General features: G+C 43.5%; 1 protein-coding gene across 1 annotated transcript in view; it reads right to left on the bottom strand.

Moving 5' to 3' along the window:
- Positions 1–15,985, bottom strand: part of lnx1 (ligand of numb-protein X 1) — a 155,034-nt gene extending 139,049 nt beyond the window's left edge. The window contains exon 1 of the mRNA XM_078398585.1: positions 15,865–15,985. The gene's annotated coding sequence lies outside the window, so the exon portion shown is untranslated. The remainder of the gene's footprint in view (positions 1–15,864) is intronic.
- Between the last annotated feature and the right edge of the window lie 9,467 nt (positions 15,986–25,452).

The raw sequence follows: 25,452 nt of genomic DNA, 5'->3' as shown, positions 1-25,452 counted from the left end.
TACAATGACAATAAAGATATATTGTATTGTATTGTATTGTAATTGTCTAGTTTTACAATTTCAACAAAAGGATGCCATCTGTTCTCAAGGCCTTGTATGTTTTGAGCTGGAATGTACCACTCGAATTCCTGTCTGTCACTTGTGGCAATAAAGAATGGTCTGATTAGGCTTTGGTGAGATTGAGAAAGCAGTATTTCAATCAAGGACAAAATCACAGTTGAGGATGTCTTTGATGATGACACTTTGTCACATGTACCGAGGCATGGTGAAAATCTTTGTTTTCATGCAATCCAGTAAAATCATAGTAGAGAAAAGCACAATCATAGACAAGTATAAAAGTGCAATGTTCCTTCCTGTGGGCATTGACAGCCTCTCTACGATGAGTTCATCCAGTCTCTGGTTCTGTTCGGTCAGGTTCTGGGTTAGATTACAGATGCGTTCACAGTGCTGCAGACTCAGCACGGGTCAAGGCTGTCAGTGAGTTCTTGAGCTTCCTGCATTCCATCCTTCATCACCTTCTCTTTTTGGCATCTGAATCTTCTGCTGGATCTCTTCCTTCAGGTGGTTTCCTGGGGTGCAAGTCCATAACTCCCCGAAAGTCGCATCACAATTTGATAGACTGGTAAATAAGACATATGGTATGCTTGCCTTCTCAGGTCGGGCATAAGATTTAGAAAGTCACTAGACCAAGTCGACCCAAACCTCTCCAGCATTGGTGCAGCACCCTCTCCTACACCATCCTCTCCTACACCATCCCCCCCCACACCATCCCCCTCAAGCCCCCTTATCCTTCTCCCCTTCCCTCCCTTTCCCCCTCCCTAGGAGATAGATTTAAACTTTAAAATGTGAATAACTAAAAATATAACCGATTTCAATGAAACTTCTTCCATTAGCACCGAAGGGACGACGGTGAGTAAGGTGGGCCTAAAATTGTCATGCAATCGTGTACCGTTTTGGCTGTAATTCAGGAACAAACGAGAGTTTTAGTATATAAATGATGCAGCTTTATAGGACTGTGGTTTAACTGCATTTTGAAGTAATGAGTGGAGTTCTGGTCACCCCAGTACAGGAAGGATGCAGAGGCTTTTGAAAGGGTGCAGAGGAGGTTTATGAAAATGATGCCTGGATTAGAGGGTATTTATTCACAAAATGCTGGAGTAACTCAGCAGGTCAGGCAGCATCTCAGGAGAGAAGGAATGGGTGACGTTTCGGGTCGAGACCCTGGATTAGAGGGTATTAGCTACGAGGAGAGGTTGTAAGGATTAGGTGCAAGCAGACAAGAGTTTGTGTTGGCATCATGCTTTGGCAGTCATTGTGGAGTTAAGGCCTGTTCCTGCGCTATGCAATTCTAAGTGCTCTAAGCCTCTTTGAAGAAATGCAACATATACATGGATGATTGGGAATCTGTGGCTCGAGTGCCCAAAGTGAAGGAACAGTATTCACAGTGGTATTGAGTACCCAAAGTCCATGCATCAGGAACACAAAGTCCCTGCATAAGCAGCTGGAGAAATACATCATCTCAGAAACAACTCAACCATCTTCTCCATCCATACAAGAGTCTGCAATTCACACACCAATCTCAATAATCACCTCTGCTCCACAAAATCAGAATGCAGGTGTGGTCAGGGTGTATTTGTGCATACACGTACATTTGTGCACTAAACCTCTGCAGTATACCTTGATCTCCGATAATGTTGAACCTTCTTGCTGCTAGACCAGAATCCCATTCTTGTCAAGACAGAGATAGCTGTGTGCAATGGTCACCTCACATTAATGTTATAAAAGTAAAGCGGGGGGGAAGGGAAGGTGAAGGGAAGAAGGAATGGTGTCCATTATTACCAATTGCCGCTACAACAGAGTAAGGCATTATCTTTGTTTGGAGTAGAAACAAAGACTGCAGGTGCTGGTTAATACACAAAAGGACACAAAGTGCTACAGTAACTCAGCAGTTCAGGCAGCATCTCTGGAGAACATTGCTAGGTGACATTTCAGGTCAGGAACCTTCGTCAGACTGATTCAGTCTACCCAGTTACTCCAGCATTTTGTATCTTTCTCCTTGAAACTAGGTGCCAATGCCGCTGGTCTACACCAGCAAGCCCTTCCTCAACAGTCAATGGATATTTTTAAGTCCGAGATAGATTCTTGATTAGTACGGGTGTCAAGGGTTAAGGGGAGACGGCAAGAGAATGAGGTTAGGAGAAAGAGATAGATCAGCCATGATTGAATGGCAGAGTATACTTAATGGGCCGAATGGCCTAATTGTGCTCCTATCACCTATGACCTGCTGGTGCACCTTGCGAGCCAGGGGTGGCATCGACAGGTTTGTCTGAAACCTATCTTCTGAAATCCGTTAAAACCAGGTTTTTACTGCATAGGCATTTTCTACGCCAGGGAACTGGATTACAAATGAGTTATCTTCAACCCAAGAAATAAGTGACCCCTTTTCTAATATAATGAATAAAGTGTTTGGTTAATTATGTTGTTTTTCTAATAATGAGAAGAAATTTGGAAAATGTAATACATACCCACATGCCAAAAATATGTACCATTATTATGAACAGATGGCTTTCATTTAAGATTTCTTGAAGAAATTCAACTTAATGATACCAAGACCGAGTAACAGTATGGTCAATTGTAGACAGTACAGAGGTAGAGTTCAGAGCTACACTTATGATTTTAGTACTGATTTATATGCAAACACATGTTGGATTGATTAGATTGTTGGCCTGTTTAGAGTCTCTAATTTTGTAAACATCCGGTAATGTCTGTAAAAACTAATTGAGTGTTACATGCTATATACAACATTAAAGCTTGAAACCAAGACCAAAAACTTTTCTGGTCAATGAGAGGAGATGGTCTCTTGCAAGAATGACCACAAAAACCAATAACCAGATAATGACCACTATAAGTGGTAATAAAACATGCAATCCTTTAATAAACTTTAAAGCAGAAATATAATGGAAATTATAAAGAGCAGAACCACGGGACAGAGAGGGGCAGGGGAGGGATCCAATCATGACAGAAGGGGGAATATCACGTTTACTGCGATAGGCTGGGAATTAATTTCTCAGCAATTATGCCATTTTAGGTCTGGCTCAACAATTGCTTTCACAACTCCATACTTTGTATTATATGTTGTTATCTATAATTCTCATAGGTATATTAAGAAATAATAAATGAATACATTTCAAGTTAAAATAAACGGCTGGAGGAACTCAGCAGGTTAGGCAGGCAACATTTTAATGCAAACCCCTTCTTCACAATGGTAAGGGTTCAAAACACCGTCTATCCATTTCCTTCCACAGATGCTGCTTAGATGCAGTTTTCTCCAACAAACAAACCTATGGTTAGAATATGTAGTATATAAATAGATTTTTTTAAAATGTGTACACTTTCGATACATTATTGCTCATGCCACGACTGCTAGTTAAGTGATGAATAAAATAATGTTCTATTGATGGCTCTATCCTTGTTCCATGCAGTCAACAACAATATTCATTTTACAAAATGCAGTCATAGAGCCATAGAGGTATAGAGTGATAGAGCGTGGAAACAGGCCCTTCGGCCCAACTTTCCCATACTGGGCCAACATGTCCCAGCTATACTAGTCCCACCTGCCTGCGTTTGGTCCATATCCCTCCAAACCTCTTCTATCCATGTATCTGTCACTGTTTCTTAAACTTTGGGATAATCCAAGCCTCAACTACATCCTCAGGCAGCTTGCTCCATACATCCACCACCCTTTGCGTGAAAATGCTACCCCTCTGATTCCTATTAAATCTTTTCCCGTTCACCTGAAACCTATGCCCTCTCGATTCACCTACTCTGGGCAAGAAACTCTAAACATCTACCCATCTACTTCTCCCATGATTTTATACACCTCTATAAGATCACCCCTCATCCTCCTGTGTTCCAAGGAATAGAGTCCCAGCCTACTCAACCTCTCACTATAGCTCAGTCCCTCTAGTCCTGGCAACATTCTTGTAAATCTTCTCTGTATCTTTTCCAGCTTGACAACATCTTTCCTATAACATGGTGCCCAGAACTGAACACAATACTCTAAATGCGATCTCACCAACGTATTATATCACTGCAACATGACCATCCAACTTCTATACTCAAAACTCTGACTGATGAAGGCTAATGTGCCAAAAGCCTTTTTGACCACCTTATCTACCTATGATTCGACTCAAGGAACCATGCACCTGCCCACCTAGGTCCCTCTGCTCTACAACACTCCCCAGAGCCCCACCATTCACTGTATAGGTCCTGACCATGTTAGACTTCCCAAAATATAATACCTCACATTTCTCTGTATTAAATTCCATCAACCATTCCTCAGCCCATCTGGCCAATCGATCAAGATCCGGCTGCAATTTTTCACAATCATCTTCACTATCTGCAAAACCAACCACTTTTGGATCATCAGCAAACTTGCTAATCTTGCCATTCATGTTCTTATCCACATCATTGATGTAGATGACAAACAGTAATGGGCCCAGCATCAAACTCGGAGGCACACCACTAGTCACAGGCCTCCAGACTGAGAAGCAACCTTCCACTATCACCCTCTGCTTCCTTCCACGAAGCCAATTTTCTACCCATTCAGCTATCTCTCCTTGGATCCCATGCATTCCAAGCCCTGGACCATGGAATATGGTTAGAATATTCAGGCCATAGGCAAATTCGCAGAAGTGTTACATGTTAATATAAACAAGACCCAGAAAACTAGAAGAGAGAGCTAGAGATTTGTGCCATGTTTAAAAGGTGCATTGAAGCACAAGGGTTTGTGCAAGACTCATTGGCAGAGAAACTCTATTGTACAGCAAGGCCTTGTGCATTATTTTCTGTGAAGAATGGACCTTCATCTAACAAGTCTGGTAGGCAATAAGCAGCATTCAGGGAGGAATAGGTAGGGAGCATCAGCACCAAAGAATGAGAATATCAAATGTCAGGGGAAAGAAACATCAGGCGCAGCGGAGGCTGAATTGAGTAATGTGGTTTCATCAAACACATAAGCAGGGGCCGTGAGTAATGGCTGGGAGCAAATTCCAAACTAAAGTGTCAGGAACTTCTTGTGAATGTCCCAGAATCCATAGCAGCAGTCGGTAATGTATGGTATGGTAAGGTAATCATCTACAAGCCTCAACTCTCCAGTATGGGGGTTTTAGTGAGTGAGCTTCAATACCATGAATAAAATCTTTTGTGCAACTGACATCAAAATATGTGCCACGTGCTTCATGCCACCCCTGCGCATGCTGGTGGTTCAGGCACTTGCACCAAACATTAGGACAAACTGTGGCAAATCTTTGGGAGGACATAAAACACAGATAAGGGACCGCACAACTATTAGATAAAATACGGGCAGGAGTAGGCCACTTGACTTCTCAAACCTACCCAACCATTCAATGTGATCTTGGTTGACCTGTGCCAGGCATCATCTGTTCTGTACCATTTCTCTTCATTCTTAATTATCAAATCTATGTACTTCCTCTTTCAATACTTGCAAGGATCTAACATCCACAATCATCTGCAGTGTAGAATTCCAGAGATTCACCACCGTCTGCAAGAAGTTCTGCACTTCAGGTTTTAAATAAGTTCCCTCGTCCTTGTAACTATGTTTCCTCATTCAAGATTCTCCCACTAAGAAATGCATCTGCACATCTATCCTGCCATATCTGTTCAAAAAGATCACCCTTTAATTTTCTAAATCCCAAATATGGATCTAATTTTTTTAACTACTCATGATAGAACAACTATATTATCCCAGGAATTATCCCAGTGCATGTCAGCTGCCTCCAATGCTAATATATCCTTTCATAATTAAGGATATGGATTTACAAAAGGCAAATCATGTCTGACGAATCTTATAGAATTTTTCGAGGATGTAACTAGCAGAGTGGATAAGGGAGAACCAGTCGATGTGTTATATCTGGACTTTCAGAAGGCCTTCGACAAGGTCCCACATAGGAGATTGGTGTACAAACTTAAAGCACACAGTATTGAGGGTTCAATGTTGAGGTGGATAGAAAATTGGTTGGCGGACAGGAAGCAAAGAGTAGGAATAAACGGGTCCTTTTCGGAATGGCAGGCAGTGACTAGTGGGGTACCGCAAGGCTCAGTGCTGGGACCCCAGTTATTTACAGTGTATATTAATGATTTGGACGAGGGAATTGAATGCAACATCTCTAAGTTTGCGGATGACATGAAGCTGGGTGGCAGTGTTAGCTGCGAGGAGGATGCTAGGAGGCTGCAGAGTGACTTGGATAGATTAGGCGAGTGGGCAAATGCATGGCAGATGCAATATAATGTGGATAAATGTGAGGTTATCCACTTTGGCGGCAAGAACAGGAAAGCAGAGTATTACCTGAATGGTGAATGATTAGGAGAAGGGGAGATGCAACGTGACCTGGATGTCATGGTGCACCAGTCATTGAAAGCAAGCGTGCAGGTGCAGCAGGCAGTGAAGAAAGCGAATGGTATGTTGGCATTCATAGCAAGAGGATTTGAGTTTAGGAGCAGGGAGGTTCTACTGCAGTTGTACAGGGCCTTGGTGAGACCGCACCTGGAGTATTGTGTGCAGTTTTGGGCTCCTAATCTGAGGAAAGACGTTCTTGCCTTAGAGGGAGTACAGAGAAGGTTCACTAGATTGATCCCTGGAATGGCGGGACTTTCATATGAAGAAAGACTGGATAGGCTAGGCTTGTACTCGCTGGAATTTAGAAGACTGAGGGGGGATCTTATAGAAACATATAAAATTCTTAAGGGGTTGGAGAGGCTAGATGCGGGAAGATTGTTCCCGATGTTGGGGGAGTCCAGAACCAGGGGTCACAGCTTAAGGATAAGGGGGAAGTCTTTTAGGACCGAGATGAGAAAACATTTCTTCACACAGAGAGTGGCGAGTCTGTGGAATTCTCTGCCACAGAAGGTAGTTGAGGCCAGTTCATTGGCTATATTTAAGAGGGAGTTAGATTTGGCCCTTTTTGTTAAAGGGATCAGGGGGTATGGAGAGAAGGCAGGTACAGGTTACTGAGCTGGATGATCAGCCATGATCATATTGAATGGCGGTGCAGGCTCGAAGGGCCGAATGGCCTACTCCTGCACCTATTTTCTATGTTTCTATGATATCCAAATGATGCATAATACGAGGTGTGGCCTCAGTAACTCTGTACAACACTTCCCGTTTCTAAACTCCAACCGTCTTGTTATTGTTTAATAACCACTCAATCCATCTGCCTGTTAACGTTTCTCATGGCAATCTCTCACCATTTATACATGTCTGCCTTTAGACACTGGAATGTATGACACATTTTCCCTCATTATAAACTCCATTTCCTAACTTTTAACACCCTCAAACTACCCATCCCAAATCATTGGGCGGCACGGTAGCGCAGCGGTAGAGTTGCTGCTTTACAGCGAATGCAGCGCCGGAGACTCGGGTTCGATCCTGACTACGGGTGCTGCACTGTAAGGAGTTTGTACGTTCTCCCCGTGACCTGCGTGGGTTTTCTCCGAGATCTTCGGTTTCCTCCCACACTCCAAAGACGTACAGGTATGTAGGTTAATTGGCTGCGTAAATGTAAAAATTGTCCCTAGTGGGTGTAGGATAGTGTTAATGTACGGGGATCGTTGGGCGGCACGGACTTGGTGGGCCGAAAAGGCCTGTTTCCGGCTGTATATATATGATGATATTGCAAATATACGCACAGCAACACACCCTCACACCTAGTTTGCATCATTTACACCTTTAAAATATGTTTGCATACAAAGTAAATTTCTGATTTGCTTTGTTGTTAGAGGACTCGAAGTGATTTGATGCCGTTTAAAAATCAAGGTGTAATTCAGAGCAGCTGCAAATGAGCAATTGCCAGTGATTAAACTGAAGCGGATATGAAATTAAATGCAAGAGGTTTAGGCCAGAGAGCTGAAGCAGCACTTAAAAATCTAGCATTGTGTTGTTGGAATGTAATGAAAGTCAGCTACTAAATTAAAAAAGTTCAACATAAGGTTGGATAAATGATTCAGTAATACAATTCTGGGAACAGAATAACCAAAACTGCTCAAGTATGGAAAATATGAAGTTATTATGGTGTTACTTGCAAGTAATTTAACATCATAGGACACAAAGCTCTGAAGCAACTTCACAATCTGAAGAAGGGTCTCGACCTGAAAGGTCACCTATCCACATTCTCCAGAGATGCTGCCGGACCTGCTGAGCTACTCCAGCACTGTGTCCTTTATTTCTACTATTTAACAAACGTCATCGTACTTTCAGTGCAGGTTAGTGTTTAAATTGGCTATTTCAAAAAACATGAACAAAACAACTAGAAAATAGTTGACAATTAAGAAAAATACTCGTCTCATATACTATGAGGAATCAAAGTAAAAATAAACAGGAACAAGTCCATTTGCTTAACTTCTACGCTCTTGAACCCTCAAAACTTTTTTTCACAAGCTGGATCCTAACTTCCAGATGAATTTGTTCAAATTTACAGCATTATCAATTACACAATTCAATACCAAAAGAATGTCTTTGTTTATCTGCTGCAAGAGGGTCTGAAACAATGAAGGCCAACAAGAACAAGGAAATCAACTTGCTCCAGCACAATCAGATTACTATGTACACGATCATGCAATAACGGGCTTCAAGTCAAGTCAAGTCAAGTCAAGTCAAATTTATTTGTCACATACACATACTCGATGTGCAGTGAAATGAAAGTGGCAATGCCTGCGGGTTGTGCACAAAAATAATTACAGTTACAGCATATAAATAAAGTTAATAAGTTACTAAACATAGCACAAAAAGTGTCGACAAAAATTTAGTCTCTGGGGTTATCAAAGTTGACAGTCCTGATGGCCTGTGGGAAGAAGCTCCGTCTCAACCTCTCCGTTTTCACAGCGTGACAGCGGAGGCGTTTGCCTGACCGTAGCATCTGGAACAGTCCGTTACTGGGGTGGCAGGGGTCCCTCATGATCTTGCTTGCTCTGGATCTGCACCTCCTGATGTATAGGTCCTGCAGGGGGACGAGTGTAGTTCCCATGGTGCGTTCTGCCGAACGCACTACTCTCTGCAGGGCCATCCTGTCCTGGGCAGAGCTGTTCCCAAACCAGACTGTAATGTTGCCGGACAGGATGCTCTCTACAGCCCCAGAGTAGAAGCAATGAAGGATCCTCAGCGACACTCTGAATTTCCTCAGTTGTCTAAGGTGGTAAAGGCGCTGCTTAGCCTTACCCACCAGTGCGGCAATGTGCGTTGCCCACGTCAGATCCTCTGCGATGCGGACTCCCAAGTATTTGAAACTGCTCACCCTATCCACAATAGACCCATTTATCTCCAGTGGCGTGTACGTCCTTGGATGTTTAGCCCTTCTGAAGTCCACAATCAGCTCCTTTGTTTTAGTGACATTCAAGAGGAGGCTATTGTCCTGACACCAGAGTGCCAGATCAGCCACCTCCTCCCGGTAGGCCTTCTCATCGTTGTTGGAGATCCGGCCCACCACCACAGTGTCATCAGCAAACTTGATGATGGAGTTTGAGCTGAACCTGGCCCTACAGTCATGTGTGTACAGGGAGTACAGTAGGGGGCTAAGGACGCAGCCCTGGGGGGATCCTATGTTCAGGATGAGGGAGCTAGATGTGTGTTCCCCCATCCTGACCACTTGGGGCCTGGCGGTGAGAAAGTCCAGGACCCAGGCACACAGAGGGGTGCTAAGCCCCAGTTCCAGCAGCTTCTCAACCAGTCTGCTGGGGACTATTGTGTTGAATGCTGAACTAAAGTCAATGAACAGCATCCTCACATAGCCCCCCTGGCTGTCCAGATGAGAGAGAGCGGTGTGTAGAACCTGGGAGACCGCATCATCCGTGGACCTGTTCGGACGGTATGCGAACTGTAGTGGGTCCATGTTGCGAGGAAGGAGGGCGCAGATGTGCTTCTTGACTAGCCTCTCCAAGCATTTCATGACAACCGAGGTGAGGGCCACCGGTCGGTAGTCATTTAAACACGCTGGAGAGGCATTCTTTGGCACCGGTACAATGATGGATTGAATACCTGTATTTTGCTGCCTGCTTCAACTTCTATTTTACTTCTGATCCAATTAAAATGTTGTCATGGAATTCATGAAGTTGGAAATTGAGAAACAACCCAGACACAAATAATCCATTGTATCAGGTACTTTACAGTAGTCAAATCCATGATAAGCAAAATAGATAAGTAAACAAAGTATTAAACTATTTTAATTCATGGCTTAATACTACACATGGTACAGCTGGTTTTGGTGCTTTCCATATTATTGTTGAAACCAAATTTTTCTATGATTCTACTTGTTTTGTGACCAGATCAAAGAGCATTAGCAAATGTGAGGCGAGAAAAGCATCTGCTCTGAACATCAAAAGGCCAAAGCCATTTGCATGAATAACATTTTACTAAAGATATACTGGAGTGGGATAAGGGACATTGCCTATGCTTGGAAGTTCTCGACATTTAATTCTATCCAGTGGTTTAGGATCCACTGGAATTGAAAAGAGGCATAAAGTGCTGGAGTAATTCAGCGGTCAGATGAGCATCTGGAGAATATGAATATCTGACGTTTTGGGTCAGGACCCTTCTTCAGAATGATTGCGGTGCGGGTGGGAAAAGAAAGCTGGGCGAGAGAAGGGATAGGACAAAAACAGGCAGGTAATTGGTCGATGCAGGTGGGGGTGTTTGATAGCTTGGTTGTTGGACAAAGGCTAGCGAGGAAAAGACAGAAGGTGTGAGACAAAAGTATTGGAGAGTTGTAAATTGTGAAGCGAGAGGAAGGAATGTAGGTGGAAGGGGAAGAAATAGGTGAGAGTCCAGTGGGGCATGGGGGAGGGAGGGAGGGGGACTGGGAAGAAGGGAAGGGGGAGGATTATGTAGTTATCTAAAATTGGGGAATTCAATACTCATACCGTTGGGTTGTGAGTTGCCCAATCAGAATACGAGGTGCTGTTCCTCCGGTTTGCATGCGGCCTCACACTAGCAATGGAGGCAGCCTAGAGCAGAAAGATCAGTATGGGAATGGGAAAAGGAGTTAAAAAGGTTAGCAACTGGGAGTCTACACTTCACCTCACCGATGTAAGGGAGGCTGCATTGGGAACATCGGATGGCATAGAGGAGGTCCGAGGTGCGCATGAACCGCTATCTCACATGGAAGAGCTGCTGGGGTCCCTTGATGGAGGTGAGGGAGTAGGCATAGGAACTGGTTACATTTCCTTTGGTTGCAGGAACAGTACCTGGGGCAGTGATGACGTGGGTGATAAAGGATGAATGATGCATGAAGATGCAAAGGGAGTGGTGTGTGGGTGAGAAGAGATACGCAAACCTCCACTTTGAGTCGTTTAATAAGTTTAATCCCTAATGCTATTAATGAACCAATAAAAGAGAAAATCAATAAAGATATAAAATGTTCTCATTTTTAAACTCTTCAAAGTTTCCATATGGTTCAAGTGTGTTTTTGTACAAATTGGTCTAAAATGGGCATACCTTGGTGACAATGTCTCTTACAACAATTAGGTTTCTGTTCTTAAGATAAAGTTTGCAGAGCGGGTCACTATATTGTGTCACTACAGGACACAATCAGAGTTCATTTGATTTTACATCAAAGCACTAATTTTCTTATAGCTGCATTTGCTTTATCTTTTTTTTTTTTAAACATGTGCAATAGTTCATTGGGCCTACCTTTAAGCCAATATACTCAGTTGGCAACATTTGCAATTCAGAGTCCAAAGATTGTTGAATACAAAAAGTTATTGATTGAACACAATCTAGACTAACGTTCTCTCCTGTAACTGTTGCCCTTCTATACGTCTTTTTCTTTTGGATGAGATATTAAAGGCTCCCTCAAATAGATACAAAATATCTCATTGTATTACATGAAACTATATCTACCTTGTGCCTTTGCTGGTATTTATCAATGAACCAGAATAAATCAATGTTCAATTGCTGTTAAATCAGGTAATCTGGTATTATTGTTTAGAATTTAACATAAATAGCACAGTAACCAAGTCTATTAGTCATGATGCAAATCTAAACTAATCCCATCTGCCTGTACATAGTTAGCCTCCCACTATTCCTTTCCTGTTCATGTCTGTCTAAATGCCTCTAAAACACTTTCTACTTCTACCACCTCCTCTGACAGTGCATTGCAGGCATCCTCTGTAAATAAACTTGGCCCACCGTCTCCTTTAAGCATTTCACTCTCACACTTTAAACCCATGGCCTCTAGTATTTAAATTTTCATCCTCGGAAAAACACAGATTATCTACACAATAGACAATAGACAATAGGTGCAGGAGTAGGCCATTCAGCCCTTCGAGCCAGCACCACCATTCAATGTGATCATAGCTGATCATTCACAATCAGTACCCCGTTCCTGCCTTCTCCCCATACCCCTTGACCCCACTATCTTTAAGAGCTCTATCTAGCTTGCTCTTGAAAGCATCCAGAGAATTGGCCTCCACTGCCTCTGAGGAAGAGAATTACACTTTCCTCATCTCTGTTCTAAATGGCCTGCCCCTTATTCTTAAACTGTGGCCCCTGGTTCTGGACTCCCCCAACATTGGGAACATGTTTCCTGCCTCTAACGTGTCCAATCCCTTAATAATCTTATATGTTTCAATATGATCCCCTCTCATCCTTCTAAATTCCAGTGTATACAAACCTAGTCGCTCCAGTCTTTCAACATACGACAGTCCCGCCATTCCGGGAATTAACCTAGTGAACCTATGCTGCACGCCCTTAATAGCAAGAATATCCTTCCACAAATTTGGAGACCAAAACTACACACAGTACTCCAGGTGCAGTCTCACTAGGGCCCTGTACAACTGCAGTAGGATGTCTTTGCTCCTATACTCAACTCCTCTTGTTATGAAGGCCAACATTCCATTGGCTTTCTTCACTGCCTGCTGTACCTGCATGCTTCCTTTCAGTGACTGATGCACTTGGACTCCCAGATCTCGTTGTATGTCCCCTTTTCCTAACTTGACACCATTCAGATAATAATCTGCCTTCCTATTCTTACCACCAAAGTGGATAACCTCACATTTATCCACATTAAACTGCATCTGCCCACTCACACAACCTGTCCAAGTCATCCTGCAACCTCGTAGTATCTTCCTCACAGTTCACAATGCCACCCAGCTTTATGTCATCTGCAAATTTGCTAATGTTACTTTTAATCCCTTCATCCAAGTCTATGTCTCTCAATTTTATTTGCCTCGATCACATCACCCATCAGCCTGCAATGATCCAGATGAAACAGCCCAGGGTTGACCAATTTCCCCTTATAACTAATGCACTAACCTAAGCGACATTCCGGTTAACCAGCACTTTCTCCAAAGTATCAACATCCTTCCGCAGTGTGGCAACCAGAACTCTACATGATACTTCTAAAGTTTTCTAACCAAAAATTAATGCAGCTGCAAAATGATTCCCAATTTTTAAACTCATGAAGACAAGCAAACTGTAAACCTTTACCATTCTTTCCAATTTTGTTGCCACTTTCAGGAGGTTATGTACTTGCACTCCAATATGCTCCTCAAGGTCCTACCATTTAAAGGTTCAAAAGTCTATTTATTGTCACGTGTACCAATTATGGTACAGTGAAACTCGAATTACCAATGTACACTTTCCTCTTGCTTGAACGTAGACGATACAGCACAGGGATGAGCCCTTCAGTCCACAATATCTGTGCCATACATGATGCCCAGATCAACTCTTATATGCCTGCACATAATCCATATACGTATATCTAAAAATTTCTTCAATGCCACTATTGTATCTGCCTCCATCATAACCCCAACAGGATGCTCAAAACACTTTGCATGACATGTGAAAAAAAAACTTGCCCTACACATCTTCTTTAAACTGTGCCCCTCTCACCTTAAATATATATTTTATATACCTTTAGTATACGAGTACTGGATTAACCTCCATCTGACATTTCTCCACCTAAATTTCCAACTGATCTACATTCTGCTGTATCCTCACAACCTTCATCACTATCCACAAATTCAATTTTCATGTCATTTACAAACTTACTAACCTGACAACCTGACAATTTTTTATTCAAATAATTATTCTATATTACAAACAGAGGTCCCAGCCCTGCTTCTTGCAGAATACCACAGGATGCGGACCTCCAGCCGAAACAAAAACTCATCCACCAATCTGAAAAGCAACCCTCCACTACTACCCTTCCACTAATCATAGTCATAGGGTGATAAAGCGTGGAAACAGGCCCCTCGGCCCAACCTGCCCACACCAGCCAACAATACCCCAGCTGCACTAATCCCACCTGAATGCGCTTGGTCCATATCTCTCCAAATCTGTCCTATCCATGTCTAACCTGTCTAACCTGTCTAACCGGTTCTTAAACGATGGGATAGTCCCAGCCTCAACTACCTCCTCTGGCAGCTTGTTCCATACACCCACCGCCCTTTGTGTGAAAAAGTTACCCCCTCGGACTCCTATTAAATCTTTTCACCTTCACCTTGAACCTTTGTCCTCTGGTCGTTGAAGCCAACTAAGCCAATTTTGAATCCAATTGGCCAGCTCTCCTTGGATTTCAAGTGATTTAACCTTCCAGACTAGGTCACCATGCAGGACCCCTGGCAAAGGCATTGCTGAAGTTCAGATCGACAACATTCACTGCCCTGCTCCCATCAATCCTCTTGATGACCTCTTACAAAAACACCGATTCATGAGAATATGAATTTCAACTACTAGTATGCTATTGTGATAGATTCAGTAACTACTGATTACTAAAAAAGTTTATGAATTATTAGTGATTTGATTACTGTATTTAACTATTGAGATACTATCACCACTCCAGTAACTATCAATATCAATTATGATGAATGGCAAATGATTACTTAAACAAATAAAAAATAGGTTACAGTTATTCAATTTTACCACTGATTTTGCATGAGAACGTTCTCAACTTCTGCTGAGAACATGTGAGCAACAAACTCGGGAATCAAGGTCATATCGTAGGCCAATTAGTTTTTGATACAAGTTTTTCTAATCAATTGCTTAGGGAGGATGATTCATATACAAATTCAGAATGTTCCGCCCTGTGATTGTCACGCCATGCATCATATTGCAAACTCTACAACAATATTCATTTTCATTTCCCTTAAAATCGAATTATTAAAACATTTTGGACAGATTCCTTGTATATTACTATTGTTCTTAACGGCACAGTGAACACCCCTATCTTACAAACCCATCAACAAAGTCTTCAATCCTTCAGTTAAACCATTTTCAATGTGTGCAAATAGATCAAACTATATGAACACCGTCGCTCCCGAACCACTAAATACCTGAGGCGAAATTACATAAAAACACATGTGCATGCCAGGAATCATAGGTGCATGCAGTTGGATACTTATGGCAGAAAACAATGCAAAACCATCCATTGATTTTTCAATTTAAAAAGCCATAAACCTGATCTGCAATTACATTTTGATTCTTAGAGCGCAAGAATTAAATTGACAGGTGCTAGCAATGCCCACACCCTTTCAGGTTTTGTACTTTGCTCTTTAAACACCAGTTCCCTGAAGGAAAATTAACAGCGTAAAATTTTAGGATCCTCGTCTCCATTTCCAAATACCAATTTGTATTTCTTGCTTCCAAGTATACCAAGTATTCCAAGTATACCCAGATGTATACCACCACCAACACTGCGTGCAACGTCAACCAGAACCAGGACCAGAACTTACCCGGAACAGCAACCTGTTCTCAAGGTGAGAACAACCAGGCAAAGGTGATCACAACCCCGGGCTTGGGGAATTAACCCGCATCACTGAGCATTGTCTTCAAAATGTACTTGGTCAATAACTCACCCGTCGTCAACAAACAACATCAAAACAAAGTGTTGGAAAACATTTCCCAAAGTAAATTGCTTCGAGTAAACAAAGTGAACCTGAGTGGCTGCACCTCCCAGCCCGCGAGTGGCGGCGGCGGCGGCCACCCACACATATCCGGGGCGGGGCATCAACCCATGGAGCCAAACTGTCCACACACCCATCAGCACCCCAGGTAAAGGTGAGAGGGGAGCAGGGAACCGATCCAGCGCACGGGTGATGATTGCCCTCCAACCATTGCCCTCCAACCATTGCCCTCCAACCATTGCCCCCCAATCATTGCCCCCCAACCCTTGCCCCCCAACCCTTGCCCCCCAACCCTTGCCCCCCAACCATTGCCCCCCAACCATTGTTCCCCCTTACTGTTGTCCACTGTGGCACGACTGCACCTCATGTGGATCCTTTCTTATAGTCCGATACAGCGTGGAAATGGGCCCTTCGGCCCCAACTTGCCCTTGCGGACTAACTTGCCCCATCTTCGGTTGTCCCAGCCAGCTGCGTTTGGCCCTTATCCCTCCAAACCTTTCATATCCATGTAACTGTCTAAATGTTTCTTAAACGTTGTGATCGTCCATGCCTCAACGACCTCCTCTGGCAGCCTGTTCCCTATGCCAACCACCCTTTGTGTAAAAAAAGTTGCCCCTCAGGTTCCTATTAAATCTTTCTCCCCTCACCTTAAACCTAAGTTCTCTGCTTCTTGATTCCCCAACTTTGGTCAAAAGCAGTCTATGCACTTACACAATCAAATCCTCTCATGTTCACAGGCACCTCAAAAAGATCACTCCTCAGTCTCCTGTGCTCCAAAGAACAAAGCACTAGCCTGTTCAACCTCTCCCTATATAGCTCAGGCCCGAGAGTCCTGGCAACATCCTAGTAAATCTCTGCACCCTTTCCAGCTTAAAAACATGTTTTCTATAACAGGGTGACCAGAATCAAACACAATAATCCAAATATGGGCTCACCAATGTTCTGTACAACTGTAACATGAAATCCCAACTACTATACCCTCTCCTTCGACAAACACATCAAACACATCACAAAGACAGCCTTCTTCCACCTCAAAAACATTGCCCGTCTCCGTCCATCCCTCTCCTCCACAGCTGCAGAAACCCTCATCCACGCCTTCATCACCTCCCGTCTGGACTACTGCAACAGCCTCCTCTATGGCGCACCCTCAAAAATCATCAGTAAACTTCAATACATTCAAAACTCCGCTGCCCGTCTACTCACCCACACCCCGATCCGTGACCATATCACCCCCGTCCTTTACAAACTCCACTGGCTCCCCATCCCCCAGAGAATCCAGTACAAAATCCTCCTCATGACCTACAAAGCCCTCCATAACCTGGCCCCATCCTACCTGACTGACCTCCTCCACAGGCACACTCCCACCTGCACCCTCCGCTCTGCTGCTGCCAATCTCCTATCCCCCCCCATCCGGACCAAACTCAGATCCTGGGGGGACAGGGCTTTCTCCATCGCTGCTCCCACCCTATGGAACTCACTACCCCAAACCGTCAGAGACTCCTCCTCACTCACCACATTCAAAACATCACTGAAGTCTCACCTGTTCAGTACTGCCTTCAACCACTGAAGGTCACCTTACCTTCTGTCTCCTTTCTCTGTTCGTCTACTTATTTGTCTATTTATTCACTTCCCTATGTTCTTTAAATCCCTGTAAAGCGTCTTTGAGTGTATGAAAAGCGCTATATAAATGTAATGCATTATTATTATTATTATTATTATTATTATTATTATTATTATTATATTCAATACTCTGACTGATGAAGGCCAAAGTGGTGAAAGCCTTTTGGACTACCCTATCAACCCAAGATGCCACTTTCAAGGAACTATGTGCCTGCATTCCTAGATCCTTCTGCTCTATAACACTCCAGAGCTCTGTGATTCACTGTGTAGGTCCTACACTGGTTAGACTTCTCAAAATGCAACACCTCACATTTCACTGTATTAAATTCCATCAACCATTCCTCAGTCCACCTGTCCAACTGATCAAGGGCCTACTGCAATCTTTGACAACCATCTTCACTACCTACAATACCGCCCACTTTGGTGTCAGCTGCAAACTTACTAATCATGCCATGTACACTTTCATCCAAATCATAGATACAGATGACAAACAGCGATGGTCCCAGCACTGAACCCAGAGACACGCCATTTGTCACCGGCTATCAGTCCTTCCACCATCACCCTCTGTTTCCTTCCTGAGAGCCAAATTTCTATCCAGTTGGCTGGTTCTCCTTGGATCCCGTGGGATCTAACCTTGCAGAGCAGCCCACCATGCAAAACCTTGTCAAATGCCTTGCTGAAATCCATATTAACAATGTCTAGAGCTCTACCCCTCATCAACCGTTTTGGTCACATCTTCACAAAAACTCAGATTCATAAGACATGATTTCCCAAGTAGAAAACTCTGCTGTCTATCTCTAATCAACCCTTTCCCATCTAAATGCATGCATATCTTAACTATTATTAGAATACTCTAATAACTTTCTGAATGCAGATGTTAGATTCACTGGCTTATTGTTCCCAGGTCATTCCTTGCCGCCCTTCTTAAATAGAGGCACAAATTTTGCTACCTTCCAGTTTTCTGTCACCGCATCCGTAATTAAGGATGCCTCATAAATCTCAGCCAGGGCACCTGCAATTTACTGTCTAGTTTCTCACAGTGGGCTTGGATATCTGATCAGACCCAGGAGATTTGGCTACCTTCATACACGTTAGGACCTTCAGCACATCTTCCACCATTATACTGACTGCCCTCAAGGCAGTTGCATTGACTGTCCCAAGTCTCTTGGGACTATACTTAATATTATCTGCCAGAGCTATCTCCTTTCCTCTTTTTGGCTTCCTAATTCCCCTTGTTAGCTATTATCCTACCACAACCAGAGAGCAGTGATGAACTACTATCTTGTACTCGCTGGAATTTAGAAGACTGAGGGGGGATCTTATAGAAACATATAAAATTCTTAAGGGGTTGGAGAGGCTAGATGCGGGAAGATTGTTCCCGATGTTGGGGGAGTCCAGAACCAGGGGTCACAGCTTAAGGATAAGGGGGAAGTCTTTTAGGACCGAGATGAGAAAACATTTCTTCACACAGAGAGTGGTGAGTCTGTGGAATTCTCTGCCACAGAAGGTAGTTGAGGCCAGTTCATTGGCTATATTTAAGAGGGAGTTAGATGTGGCCCTTTTTGCTAAAGGGATCAGGGGGTATGGAGAGAAGGCAGGTACAGGCTACTGAGCTGGATGATCAGCCATGATCATATTGAATGGCGGTGCAGGCTCGAAGGACCGAATGGCCTACTCCTGCACCTATTTTCTATGTTTCTATGTTTCTATCTACCTCTGATGGCCCTCAGACTATCTGTGACCAGACTTTGCTGGCTTTACTTTGCATTAAACGTTATTCCCTTATCATCTATCTAAACAGTGTAAATTGATTGATTGTAATCATGTATTGTCTTTCTGCTGACTGGTTAGCATGCAACAAAAAGCATTTCACTGTATACGTGACAATAAACTATTCTGAACTGAACTAGTGTGCTCTTCAATTCCCAAAACTCCTCCAGGGATACACTTGATCCCAGCTGCCTATACTTGCTCCATGCCTCCTTCTTATTCTTGACCAGAGCCTCAATTTATCAATGAGTTAATTGCCAGGGGATCACCTGCTTTGGATTCTTATGGTGTTTGGTATCTCCCAAGCATCCATCCTTGCCTGTTTCTCAGGTACCTGCTGTCTCCGCTCACTGACATCAATCCAGTTCCCAGTATCTGTCTCAGGTTGAGCACAGTTGATTGCATTTTTGATCTGGAGTTGAAATTAAGCATGAAATGAATAAGGATAAGTCTGGCCCTTGGCGGTGGTGATACTAAATTGGGGGAAGGCAGATTACAGCATTATTAGGCAAGAGCTAGTGAGAGTAAATTGGGAACAGCTGTTCTTGTGTGAGATCTCATCAGACATATTGGACTGGTTTCAAGACTAAGTGATCAGAGTTCAACATGGTAAAGACGGAGGGACAAGGATGCAAGTTAGGGAAACCATAGATGAGAAAGAGGTTGTAAATATGGTTTCAAAGAAATGGAAGCATATAAGTTTGAGAAGATAAAATCAGACAGGGCCTTTGAGGAATATAAAACAAGCAGGAAAGAACTGTAGCTGGGCCAAAAGGGGCCATGAGATGTCATTGGCAAGTCAAGTTAAAGGAAATCCCAAGTCTTTTTATACATATATTATAAGCAAGAGGGTTATTGGGGAGAAGATAGTTTCATTCAAAGATAAAGGACAATATTTATGCTTGGTGTCAGTATCTGCACACTGATTGTAATCATGTAAAGTTTTTTTGCTGGCTGGATAGCATGCAACAAAAAACATTTCACTATACCACTATATAAATTCAATATAGACTAAATACTAAACAGATTCTTAGCATCTGTATTCACCAAGGAGAAGGATTTACAGGACAGTGAGATCAGTATAGGATATACCAATAGGCTAAGGCAATATGAGATCAAGAAGGAGACAGAGTTGGGTCTCTTGAAAATTGTTGAGATGGATAAATCCCCAGGAGAACTGGAGGGTAGTCATAATTGTTCCTTTGTTTAAGAAGGAAAATAGAGATAATCAAGGAAATTAGAGACCAGTAAGTCTCACATCAGTGATAACAAAGCTAATCTAGTCAAGTCAAGTCAAGTCAAATTTATTTGTCACATACACATACTCGATGTGCAGTGAAATGAAAGTGGCAATGCCTGCGGGTTGTGCACAAAAAGAATTACAGTTACAGCATATAAATAAAGTTAATAAGTTACTAAACATAGCACAAAAAGTGTCGACAAAAATTTAGTCTCTGGGGTTATCAAAGTTGACAGTCCTGATGGCCTGTGGGAAGAAGCTCCGTCTCATCCTCTCTGTTTTCACAGCGTGACAGCGGAGGCGTTTGCCTGATCGTAGCATCTGGAACAGTCCGTTACTGGGGTGGCAGGGGTCCCTCATGATCTTGCTTGCTCTGGATCTGCACCTCCTGATGTATAGGTCCTGCAGGGGGACGAGTGTAGTTCCCATGGTGCGTTCTGCCGAACGCACTACTCTCTGCAGGGCCATCCTGTCCTGGGCAGAGCTGTTCCCAAACCAGACTGTAATGTTGCCGGACAGGATGCTCTCTACAGCCCCAGAGTAGAAGCAATGAAGGATCCTCAGCGACACTCTGAATTTCCTCAGTTGTCTAAGGTGGTAAAGGCGCTGCTTAGCCTTACCCACCAGTGCGGCAATGTGCGTTGCCCACGTCAGATCCTCTGCGATGCGGACTCCCAAGTATTTGAAACTGCTCACCCTATCCACAATAGACCCATTTATCTCCAGTGGCGTGTACGTCCTTGGATGTTTAGCCCTTCTGAAGTCCACAATCAGCTCCTTTGTTTTAGTGACATTCAAGAGGAGGCTATTGTCCTGACACCAGAGTGCCAGATCAGCCACCTCCTCCCGGTAGGCCTTCTCATCGTTGTTGGAGATCCGGCCCACCACCACAGTGTCATCAGCAAACTTGATGATGGAGTTTGAGCTGAACCTGGCCACACAGTCATGTGTGTACAGGGAGTACAGTAGGGGGCTAAGGACGCAGCCCTGGGGGGATCCTATGTTCAGGGTGAGGGAGCTAGATGTGTGTTCCCCCATCCTGACCACTTGGGGTCTGGCAGTGAGAAAGTCCAGGACCCAGGCACACAGAGGGGTGCTAAGCCCCAGTTCCAGCAGCTTCTCAACCAGTCTGCTGGGGACTATTGTGTTGAATGCTGAACTAAAGTCAATGAACAGCATCCTCACATAGCCCCCCTGGCTGTCCAGATGAGAGAGAGCGGTGTGTAGAACCTGGGAGACCGCATCATCCGTGGACCTGTTCGGACGGTATGCGAACTGTAGTGGGTCCATGTTGCGAGGAAGGAGGGCGCAGATGTGCTTCTTGACTAGCCTCTCAAAGCATTTCATGACAACCGAGGTGAGGGCCACCGGTCGGTAGTCATTTAAACACGCTGGAGAGGCATTCTTTGGCACCGGTACAATGATGGATCTTTTGAAGCATGCAGGGACCACGGACTTTGCCAAGGAGAGGTTGAATATTGTGGTGAGCACTGGAGCAAGCTGAGTAGCACAAGACTTTAGTACTCGCCCAGATATACCATCTGGGCCTCCAGCTTTCCTCGTGTTCGCACGCGTCAGAGCCCACCTCACCTCATGCTCGGACACCGAGAATGTGTGCACATCCCCGGCGGTGGATCCCCCTCCAGCCTCGCTAGCCAACACCCCTTCGGTGCTGTTTTTAGACGGCGAGCTGGTGGTGTTACCCGTCTCAAACCGTGCGTAAAAAGAGTTCAGGTCATCAGCTAAGGAGGAGCCGGCACTTCCGGTTGAGGGGGTGCTGGACCTGTAGCTAGTTATAGTCCGTAGCCCCTGCCAAAGGCGCCTGGTGTCCTGCTGCTCCATCTGTGACTCCATCTTGTCCCGGTACCTCTTTTTTGCATCCTTCACTGCCCTTCGCAGTCGGTAGGACTCTCCCTTGTAGTCGTCCATGTTGCCGGATGCCAGGCCGGAGTTGTAAGCAGCGGTGCGATCATTCAAGGCCACGCGAATAGACCTGTCCACCCAGGGTTTTTGGTTAGGGAAGATACTGACCCTTACCGTGGGGATGATAGTATCGGCTATTGTGGCAATGAAGTCCGTAACCGCTTCCGCAAACTCATTTACGTCTCTGGAACTTGCTTGGAACATGTTCCAGTCGACTTCGCTCAGTGCATCCTGCAGCATGGCCTCTGATAGTTTCTCAAGATAGGATTTACTTGAATTTGGCATAATGAGGGATAGTCAGCATGACTTTGTCTGTGGTAGATCATGACATATTAACTTGATTGAAAATATTGAAAAGGTGATTGAAAATCACGTTGTGTATATGGATTTTAGTAAAGCATTTGATAAAGCCCCTCCTGGTAGGTTTATTCCCAAAGATTAAAATGTATGGGATTCATGATGATTTGGCTTACCCATAAAACAGAGGATAGTGGTAAAAGGGTATTATTCTGGCATGAAGCCTGTGACCAGTGGTGCTCTGCAGGGATCTGTGCTGGAACCTCCATACTGCGGGATTATACATCGGTTACAGATATGGGTGGAGAAATGGCAGATGGAGTTTAAGCTGAACAAGTGTGAGGTGTTGCACTTTGTGAGGCCGAATGTATAGGGAATGTGTACAGTTAGTAGCAAAATCCTTAACAGCATTACTATACAGAGGGGTCTTGCAGTCCAAGTCCATAGCTCCTTGAAGATTGTAACACAAGTAAATAGAGTGATAAAGAAGGTTTATGGTATGCTTGCCTTCATAGGTTGTGCCATTGAAGATAAGAGCCAAGAATACACGTTGCAGCTTTATAATACTTTGATGAGTTTGCATTTGGTGTACTGTGTGCAATTCTGATCACACCATTACTGGAAGGATGTGGATGCTTTGGAGTGAATGCAGAAGAGGTTTACCAGAACTTTGCCTGGATTAGAAGGTACTGGCTAGAAGGAGTGTTTAGACAAACTTCGATTGTTTTCTTTGGAGATTATGGGGAGACCAGATAGAGCATATAAAATCATGAGAGACATAAATAGGGTAGACAATCAGAACCTATTTCTCAGGATGGAAAATGTTGCCCTCAAATCCTGGCAACATCCTCATAAAGGTAAAGTTTAAAGGAGCTGTGTGGACAAATGTTGTGCACAGAGGTTTGCGCAAAAACCTAGAATCTGCTGCTGAGGATGGTGGTGGAAGATAAAGCTACATAAAAGACTATTTGATAGGCACATGCATATGCAGGGAATGGAGGAATATGGATCATGTGCAGCAGAGGACATCAGTTTAACTTGGCATTATGTTCGGGCAGACATTGTGGGTCGAAGGGCCTGTTCCTGTGCTATACTCTTTAACGTTCTATGTTCAGGCCGTATATCCCTGCCATAGTTAAAACAAACTCTTTCCAGCTTCGTATTAAGGTTTGACCACTGCTCTCTCAGCTGAACAGCTGTTTCAAATCAGCCATTTTTCTATCAGTAAACATCACCATATGCAGGCCACCCTTCCTTGTTCACCAGTTTTGAAATCCAAGGTGTTGTCCTTCTCTTTCTTTGTAATCTCCATGCAGCCATCTGAGATATCTGCACATCTACCATACCTGCGTTAGGTTGCTCTACCAATGATGTCCATACCTTCAGTTAGAAAACCACCTGGCTCTGGAATTTTCTGACGAACTTACACCCTTCTCTACTTTTTTAAAATCTATATATCTGATGGAACTCCTTGAAACTTCATTTCAAATTACGTTTAGGATCAATCCAACAATCCAAAGAGATGTTTTACAACATTAAAGCTGGTATGCAAATGACAATTGCATGTTGAAAGATAGAAGGAGAGGAATACGATGGACAATAGGAAATGAAAGAGGGGAGAATTCATTATTAGGAAGGGACTAATACAATAGAGAAGTGGTATGAAATGGAGAATGGTACTAGGGCAGAATCAAAAAGAAAATGGGGACTGATACAAGGATACGGGTACAGAAATAGTGGATGGGTATGATGCAGAAAGAGGAATGATAATGGGAGTATGTACATTGGTTTGTGGGAGAGTAATAAAAGAGGTAGGGCAGTGGGAAATGATAAAAGTGAGTGGGGATTAATACAATAACCAGGGGAGTAAATAAACTGATTGAGAAAGTATGAAAACGGGAAACATAATTGATTTATGGAGAAGCCAGAATAGATGCTGGTACCAGGTACAGTATGTAAAACTAGGGTTCTCTGTTTCAATACAAAAGGTCAACCTTTCATCCCAGATAAGAAAAAACGACATCATCCAGAGGGTGATGAATTTTCACTGACCATATTCAAGTTAGTGATGGTAGAATTTTAGCTGTTATGAGATATGTGGTTATTGTAGGAAAGTAACATTGGGATAAAAGTTCAGCCATAATTTTGCTGAATGTAGATGCACGCGTGAGGCCATATGACCAACACCTGCATCTATTCCTTATGTTCTTATTTTCTTATTCAGGAGAGGAACCAATATAGCATGATGGGGTAACAGGACTGAGAAGGAATGTGAACTTTGACGTGGAACAATTGATAAATTCCAAGTTCTGCTGCAGAATTTCATAAGATCATGTCTACTCCACCATTCAATCATTGCCGATCTATCTCTCCCTCCAAACCCCATTCTCCTGCCTTCTTCCCATTACCTCTTACACCCGTACTAATCAAGAATCTATCTATCTCTGCCTTAAATATATCCACTGACTTTACCTCCTAAACCTCCTGTGGCAAAGAATTCCACAGATTTACCACCCTCTGACTAAAGAAATTCCTCTTCATCTCCTTCCAAAAGAACGTCCTTTAATTCTGCGGTTATGACCTCCAGTCCTAAATCTCCCACGAATAGAAACATCCTCTCCTCATCACTCTATCCAAGCCTTTCACGATACTGTACTTTTCAATGAGGTCCCCCTCATTCTTCTAAACTT

This window comes from Rhinoraja longicauda, chromosome 1 (genome assembly GCF_053455715.1).
Source record: "Rhinoraja longicauda isolate Sanriku21f chromosome 1, sRhiLon1.1, whole genome shotgun sequence".
Taxonomy (NCBI): domain Eukaryota; kingdom Metazoa; phylum Chordata; class Chondrichthyes; order Rajiformes; family Arhynchobatidae; genus Rhinoraja; species Rhinoraja longicauda.
Note: the sequence above shows the minus strand (reverse complement) of the source record. Positions and strands in the feature narration are given on the sequence as shown.